Consider the following 8,798-nt stretch of genomic DNA (forward strand, 5'->3'; position numbering starts at 1 on the left):
TACTACAGACCATTTTGGTTATCACTCAAGACATGATCCACTTATATGTCACCACATACATGCTCGAGTCACATACAGATAACCAGGGATTTTATGTTTATTGGTTTGTGGTAAAGCAAATAAAACAATTAACCGAGCAAAACAACAAGATGTGAAGTAAATATCATATATTAACAACACAAGTGTTCATACATAATGTTTACAAACTATAGGATATGAGACTTTAGGGCATCAACCGCAATAGTGTGCACCGACCAAAAAAGCCTCAAGTTCTTGTTGGAACAGCAGATCATCGCTGGGGAATATCAGAAATGGGTAGCCAAGTTGATCAAGTATGATTTTGACATAGAGTACAAGAAAGGCTTAGAGAATTCAGTCGATGATGCATTATCCCAACTACCCTCCGCAATGGAGCTGACTATGTTAAGTATGATTAACTTGCTTAATCCAGCCGTGCTTAGTAGCCAAGTTGACCAGGACCCGGAGTTACAAGGCATTCGAGAGAGCATATGGACAGGACAACCTTACCCACAAGGATACTCACTCAAAGGGGAACTTTTGTTATACAAACAACGGATCGTACTACCACCTCAATCTCCAACAATTCCACTACTACTCCAAGAATTCCACAGCAGCCCAATTAGAGGTCACAACGGAGTAGTTAAAATGTACCAACGGATCAAGAAGGATTTCTTCTGGAAAGAAATTAAGGCATGGGTAAGAGCTTTTATGGGAGATTGTTCGGTTTGCCAGCAAGCCAAATACCTGTCTTTAGCACCAGCAGGGTTACTACATCCGTTGTCTATACCAAAGCTTATTTGGGATGATATCAGTATGGATTTCATAGATGGGCTGCCAAAATTCGAGGGATATAATTCTATCTTGGTGGTGGTAGCCGTTTGTCCAAGTATGCATACTTCATCACTCTCTGCCACCCATATACCGTGGCCACAGTAGTAGGGGTATTCCTTCGAGAGATCGTGCGACTACATGGAGTTCCTTGGAGCATAGTATTAGATAGAGACAAAATATTCACTAATCTATTCTGGGAAGAACTATTCAAGCTAATGGGCACTCAGTTGAAAAGGAATACATCATACCATCCACAAACGGATGGGCAAATTGAAGTGGTCAATCATGGATTAGAAGCGTACCTCCGCTATTTTGCCATGGGAACACCGTCACAATGGTCTAAATGGTTGGCATGGGCTAAGTATAACTACAACACATCGTACCAAATAACAATAAAAAAATCACCTTATGAAGTGGTCTACGGCCGACCGGTACCCCCATTAGTTTGTTACGAGTCCGAAAACGCAGTGGTGGGGAAAGTGGATGTGTTATTGAAAGATAGGGATGAAATGCTCAAACAACTGAAGAGTACACTAGAAGCAACCCATCAACGAATGAAGGCATTAGCGGATTCTAAACGACTAAAGGTAGAATTCACGGTCTCGGATTGAGTGTACGTCAAGCTTAAACTATACCGCCAAAGCTCCCTATTAATTCATAAACATCCAAAGTCGGCACCACACTTCATCAATCCTTTTCAAATCATCCAAAGGATCGGGCCGGTAGCATACAAACTAGATCTTCTCCCCAATGTCAGCATACACCCAGTACTTCATGTTTCGTAACTAAGAAAGGCCGTAGTTAATTTAATGCCTAGAATCTCTACACCGCCAATATGGCAAGCAGAAGAACAAAGCAAGCCTCACCCAGTGCACGTCTTAGGGATTAGGAAGATTGGTACCACTATATTATCACCTACTGATTTTGAGGTACTTATTCAATGGGAAGGACTGCCAACCGAAGATGCAACATGGGAAAATGGAGCACAAATCGCCAAACAGTTTCCAGATTTTCACCTTGAGGATAAGGTGGTATTTTAGGGAGAGGGTAATGATAGACCCTCTATAATTAGGAAATATGAAAGGAAAAACAATAGGAAGAATATGAAGGGGGCACAAATGTAAATGAGAAAGTAGAGGGGAATAAAATTAGTTTAAAAAGATGAATGGTGTGGGGACCACATAGGAAGAATTTGTTACCAAATTTAGTATAAAGTAGGGGGTGAGGTAGGATATAAAAGATTTTAATTAGTAAGTAGCTTGCGAGCTTGTGTAAGGAAGAAGTCTCGGCTTCCTAGGCCAATTTCGAGCCAAAATAGTAAATATATAACCGAGTTCTATCACAATCTTATTAAGTCATGGTAAGAACTCAAACAAGCATCAAGTGCATGGTTTGAGTGCTTTACATCACATATACTGACACTCTCAGGTTTAAAGCTTCTTATGTGAGTTATTCCCTAGGTGTACAAGTGGCAAAAAATTATGTAAATTACTTCTTCTTATATGTAAATGACATCATTGTTGTTAGAAATCATCCCTCTTATATTATTGATTTGATATGACAATTGAAGAGTTATTTTGATATGACCAATCTTGGGGCACTCAAGTTCTTCCTTGGTTTAAAGATAAATCATTTTCATAGTGGTATTCTTGTTACACATTTAAAGTATGCCAAAAATCTTTTTGTGAAGTATGGCATGGTTGGAGCTAAAGTTGTAACACTCAATTACCTTACAATTAGATAGTCATCATTCAGTTGTTAGTCCTTTGATGATGCTCAGCCCTTTAGAGTTATTGTTGGTGCTCTTCATTATCATACATTTAACTGACTGAGTATTGCTTTTATTGTCAGCTAGTTATCTCAAACTAGCACTCTCCTTTTATTTCTAATTTGGCTGTAACAAAAAGAGTGTTATGTTATTTGGTTGAAGATATTTTCTTCCATTTTCTTTTTTTAAAAAAAACTACTAAGTCATTATCTTTTACTCTCTACTATAGATCAGATTGGGAAGAAGATCAACTTAGTAGACACTTTATAACTTGCTTTGTAATATTTTTGGGTTACCTCATCTCTTGGGCAACAAAGAAACAAATGATTGTCTCACGAAGCTCAATTGAAATTGAATATAGGGGGGATCTTTTTGGTTAAGACAACTTATATGAGATCTCTTTCTTTTTAGTTCATTTGCCCATGTTCTTCTTTATGACAACTCTACTGTTTAGTCCACTCATAATTCAATTTTTCATGAATGAATTAAATACATTGAAATTGATTTTCACTTTATAATGGAGTGTGTTGTGCGAATAATATTAACTTGCACTACTACTCGTTTAAGTATTCTACGTAAAAAACTTTTGCCTTGTCAAACATATGTTAGAGGGAGGTGTTATTAGTATAAGTGATAACTTGTAAAAATACAAGTTATTTTGCCTTTTTATTGAGAACAATTAGGAAAATTCAGAGGAAAACACATTAACTTAACAAGGAATTCATGCAAATAATCGTATCTTGTGATCATATGCGTACAAAACTAATAATTCTTGAAATGTATAAAATTATCACTTTTGGATTCCGAATTCAAATGAAATGAGAAGAAAAGCCGGCCAAAGTAACGAGTTGTAAGTTTTGATGGCATAGAAAGAATTACATGGCGACCAACTTTACAACGCATTGCACCATGTGATGATATGAAACATGACAAATAGAAAATGGCAAGCGTGTGGGCAGTGGAAGTCAAATCAACAGAACAAGTTGGCAGCTGATGTGAAACGTTCGTAGTAGAGCCAATGGATCTCTGACACGAAGTAGGCGGTGCAACATGGCATGGAATTTAATGCGAGGTGTCAGCATAATCATTGGAAAGAGGCGAGAAACCTTCTTCTCGATGCTTACAAATAGCCCTTTAAAGAATCGACCAAATATAGAGATTTTCACCATCAAAAGAGGTCGAAACTCTGTCAAACTTCCACCCCAAATCTGCCATAACCACCCCTTCTTCAAGCTTTTCTTTGAAGGATTCCAAGTGAGAGCTTAGAATTCTTCCTTGGAAAAGGAGAGAGACCTTCACACCTTTACAACCTAAGTGAAGCAGCCACCACCAGAGCCAAAGGGAGCAAGAGATTGTGATCGGTAGCTTGACACTTCCTATTTTAATTCTGTTTACATTCTTTTTGTCATCCACATTTGTATTAAGTTTTTGGAAATTGAAAAAAAAACTCTACTTTTCTTAATATGAATGCAATTACTTTCATATTCTATCAAATAATGTCTATTTTCATAAGCATAAGTAACTAAATTCCTCATGGGTTGAGAAAGATAAACTAACATTTTTACTAAATTGTGTATAAGTAGGTTCATCTGGTTTAAAGCGTGCAAAAGATTTGACGAGGTCAAATTGAGAGATTGATCTGAGTAAGAAATAATTTGCTACTTGAGAGAGTAAGAGTCACTACAAGAAATCTAACTTCTCTCTATTGGTATGCTTGAATACCAATAGGGAGTAGTCTATGAAGTAACACATGGCAGTCGTATGTTTTCAACCCCAATATTTTTCCATTTTTGTCATTCACACATCGTGATATGTTAGACACAAATCCATCAGGAAATTTCACTGATTTCAAATTCTTACAAAACGAAATCCGTTCACCATTAGTTAATATGTATGCTGCGTGTGGTTTTACAAATCTGTTATCAACTTGTATCAAGCTTAGGTTCTTTCTTATCTTCAAATCTTGTAAGTCTAATCGAGTGTTCGTTGTATCCTTTGTCTTTCCTTCAATATTTAACAATGTGCCCACCAAATTATTGCATATATTTTTTTCAATATGTATTACATCCAATTTATGTCATAACAATAGTCTGGACCAATATGGAAATTGGAAAAAAAATACTTTTCTTAGTCCAGTTTAGAATTCGTTTTTTTTTTCTATCTTGCTTCGATGGATGTTTGCTAAGCACAGAAAAGTTTAGCGTATTTATTTGTTGTAAGATCTCATCTCCATTCATTATGACTGGAGGAGGTCTACGTTTAAATTTTCCATCTTGTTGTTTACTTCGATGCCAATTATGATTCTCTAGAAGATAACATCGATGCCCCATAAATGATATTTTCCCTCTTATCCCGAATGACGAATTATCTTCTTTGCATATTGGACATGCTTGATAACCTTTTGTATTCCACCCAGATAGGTCATCGTACGCAGAGAAGTCATTAATCGTCCATAATAAGGTAGCATATAGTTGAAAAAACTCACTAGTAAAAGAATCATAAGTTCGCACACCAATTGTCCATAACTCTTTCAACTCTTCAATCAACGGCTGCAAGTAAACATCAATTTCCTTTCCAGGAGATTTTGTACCAGGTATGAGCAAAGACATGAAGAAGTTTGTTTCCTTCATGCATTTCCAAGGGGACAGATTATAAGGAATTATCACCACAGGCCACATACTATAAGAAGTACTCATATTTCCAAACGGATTGAACCCATCTGAAGCTAATGCCAAACGAACATTTCGGGGATCTAAAGTGAAATGAGGAAATTCACGATCAAAATGTTTCCACCCCTCTCCATCAGCTGGATGTCGCAATACATTCTCCATTCAACTCGTTTATCTTTATGCCATCTCATGTCAGAAGCACCTTCTTTTGGTGCAAACAATCGTTTTAATCTCAGTATCAATGGAAAATGACGCAATACCTTATGTGGTATTTTTTTACCCTTGCCATCATTAACTTTGTACTGAGACTCACCATATATGGGGCATTGTTGCAAATCTGCAAACTCTTTCCAATACAATACACAATCATATTTGCAGCATGAATGTCATAACCTAGGCTTAAATCATGTAATTTTCACTTGGCTTCTTAAAAGGAAGTAGGTATAGAGGTGTCAACTAGAAACACTGCTTTTAACAATTCCAGCAACATGTCTCCAGCCGTTGAGAAATTTGATATGCATCAACTTCACTAAAAAGTTCAAGGACGAAAATTGCGAACAACCAGAGTATAATTCATTACGTGCTTCGGTCATTAAATCCTCGAATAAGTATGTGGTATCTCTTTCTTGACCATTAGAGGACATTTCATTCTCAATCCTTTCTTCATTTGCATTTTTTTTTTCGATTGGAACTTGTAAATCGTTTATAAGATTCAATATTTCATTTTCTTCGACAACATTACTCTCTATACTATCTACTTCAACATTCTATATTTAATGACTTGTATTACTTTCAAAACTTCTAGATAATTTTACTGGCTCTCCATGATATACTCATTCACAGTATGAAGGAGATATTTCATATATTAATAGATGTTGTTCCACGATATATATTTTTTCCCAAATTGAATTCATACAATTCTTGCGTGGACATCTTATTCATCCGGAATCATTAACATGAAACTTTGCCATATCTAAAAACCGGGATACTCCTTCTCTAGACTCCACTGATAACTTATTCCTTAGTTTAATCCATTCTTTATTCATCCTTAAAAATAAATCTTTTCTGACCAACTTGTAATCCAAAACAATAACCTAGATTAGAGGACAAAATACAAAGTCTTTATTAAGCATGAGTTTTGATTACTTAATACAAACTTCCAAGTTTGTTCGGAGTATTTAAAATTTTAACTAATTTATAATACTTGATTTGACTTTTTTTTGCCCCTAATGTTATTGATTTTTTTCCCTAAACTAAGTCCAAAATTAAGTAAATTATAACATCCATATATAATCCAAAAAATTGCATAAGTTGAAACATCCAAAATCCATGGCTTAAATAAAAAATGATGCTAATTAAAAACAATCCACAGTAACATCCATACTCCAAAAAATTGCATAAATTGAAACATCCACAATCCACAATAACAATTCAATCCATAATAACATGCTATAAATTAATCCACGATCTACAAAAAATTGCATAAATTGAAACATCCACAATCCATAATAACAATTCAATCTACAATAACAAGCTATAAATTAATCCACAATAACATGCTATAAATTAATCCATAATCCACAAAAAAATGCATAAATTGAAACATCCACAATCCACAATAAATTGCATAAATTGAAACATCCATAATCCACAATAACAACTCAATCCATAAATTAATCCACATTCCACAATAACAACTTAATCCACAAAAAATTGCATAAATTGAAAAATAATGATTTAAATTAATATACAAAATAAGAGAAAATAAAATGGGAAGATTTCCGGCGGGCGGTTGAAAGAGGCGGCTGAACGAAGGGAGGCGGCAGCGGCGGTTGGACTAGACGATGGCTGAAGGAGCGACGGCGGGCTTCTTGAAGGATCAAAACGCGAATGGAAGGGAGAGTGGTCGGCGCGCGAGGGAGCGGAGCGGGGGGGAGGAGATTGGTGAGGAAGAAGAAGAGGGAAAATGGGAGAGATCGACAAAGGGAAAGGGAAAAAACGCGGCGACGGGGGGAAAAGGATTCGACGGCGGCAGGTTAAGGTTAAAAATGGGGAGAATGGGGAAAATGAGGAAGAAAGGATCTGGTTTTTACCAGATCCCATCTTCTAACGCCGTTTTACGTCGTCGGGAGACACTCTTTCTCCCGACGACCAAACTCTCGATGATCGATTTAGGCATCGGGGAAACTCATTTTTCTTGTAGTGAGTTGTGGAACTCGTTAAACGATGATAGAAGTAATTTTAGAGATAAAGTTAATCTCTATCGCAACCAAAACTCATCACATGCATCCTAGAGATAGAATATTGTGGCTCAAAACATCGAGAGGTGAAGCGCATGACTTATGCATCGCTTAGGAAAATGTTAGTGGACCTCTCTCAACCCTATCTAGTCATTTTTATTTTATCCATCCTCAACTCGCACAGCTTCATTTAGCACTTGCAATTACCATCACATCCATTTCATCATTCATTCCACTAGTAGTATACTTATTCTATCAGATAGTAAATATTCTTTTCATCGTGTCCTTCTATCGCATACTTAAATAGCAACTCACTACGTCAAGATCAAACAATTATTTTCATCACTTTTTAGTCGTGTGTCCCTAAGTTCGACCTTGGACCTCACCGAGAAATACTCTAATTAAACTTATACTTGTGTTTAGTTAGAGAAAACATTGCATTTAAACTAAAAAATTCATCTCACTAAGATTTAGGCGCACGGCATAAGGCTAACAATCATTGCATCTTTTGAAAAGCAACAATAAGTTTCTCTTTAGCTATTATGTATTTGTTTAGAAGCTATTATTAATTTGTTTAAGTATAACTATACTCTCATTATATTATAAATACCTCTATAATCCACACTTTGAAATAATAAGAAGTACTCTTTTAAATTCTGAAAGATTATAACTATAACTCTCAATCAATCATCCCACTAAGATCACCTTTTAACTCATAGTTTTAGATTTTTCTAAAATCAATTACAATATTTGTCAAAAAAATCAAATTTAAAAAAAAAAAAAAAAAAAGTGATTTTTTTGCCATGACAAACATGATTTCTTCTAACATATTCTCTAAAGTGATAAAAAAAAATATCAATTTTTATAAAGCTTTTCTATAGTTTAGCAATTTTCACAATGTGAGCATACCTCATTAAGTTGTTTTATTTATTTTTTATTTTTAAAAAAATGAAATACAGGTTATGAATTTAATAGCTGCCGAATGTAATTTAATTGGCGGACTAAGGTCATAAATAATTGTGAATGGTGGAAAATTGTTCCGACAAATTCCCAATAATTCTCAAAAGTTACCAATTTATGTTGTAATTAAAAGCATGGAATGTCCACCCGACAATTTCCTGCCATTAGGATCGCACAAAACCACATCCTCTTTTTCTTTCTTTTTTTTTATTCCTTCTCTCTCTTCTCTTTTCTTTTCTATTTTTTTCCCCATAAATTTTCTATTCCATTTCTTCGAACTTTTAATTTATAGAACGAAAATATATATAT

The sequence above is a fragment of the Benincasa hispida genome, chromosome 5 (assembly GCF_009727055.1).
Source record: "Benincasa hispida cultivar B227 chromosome 5, ASM972705v1, whole genome shotgun sequence".
In the NCBI taxonomy this organism is placed as follows: Eukaryota; Viridiplantae; Streptophyta; class Magnoliopsida; order Cucurbitales; family Cucurbitaceae; genus Benincasa; species Benincasa hispida.